Source organism: Lacerta agilis, chromosome 5 (assembly GCF_009819535.1).
Source record: "Lacerta agilis isolate rLacAgi1 chromosome 5, rLacAgi1.pri, whole genome shotgun sequence".
In the NCBI taxonomy this organism is placed as follows: Eukaryota; Metazoa; Chordata; class Lepidosauria; order Squamata; family Lacertidae; genus Lacerta; species Lacerta agilis.
This window is the reverse complement of record NC_046316.1, coordinates 87577124-87577510: the sequence shown is the minus strand read 5'-3', so window position 1 is coordinate 87577510 and position 387 is coordinate 87577124.

The following is a 387-nucleotide window of genomic DNA, read 5'->3' as shown; positions in this document are numbered from 1 at the left end:
AATGCTTTGATGGTGTTTCCTGCTTGGCAGGGGGTTGGACTGGACGGCCCTTGTGGTCTCTTCCAACTCTATGATTTTATGATTCAGCTTTCTCTGTATCCATCTACGTTTTGAAATTGGCATAGTCACCATAAGACTGCAGAATGTTCCAGGGCGTACAAAACGTGACCTAGAACTGGTAATCTTTGTTCTGACCCTGACATCCTGAGCTTCGCCCTGTAACCAGAGTGGCAGGTGAACAAACGTGGTGTCATCACAGTGCAGGGCTGCCTCTTTAGAAAGAAAACAGCAGATGTTTGGATAAACCCAAAAGTTTGTTTGCACTGTACACAGGAAGCGACAAGAGTCCATCAATGCCCTCCTCTTTTCTGCTTCTGCTTGATTACC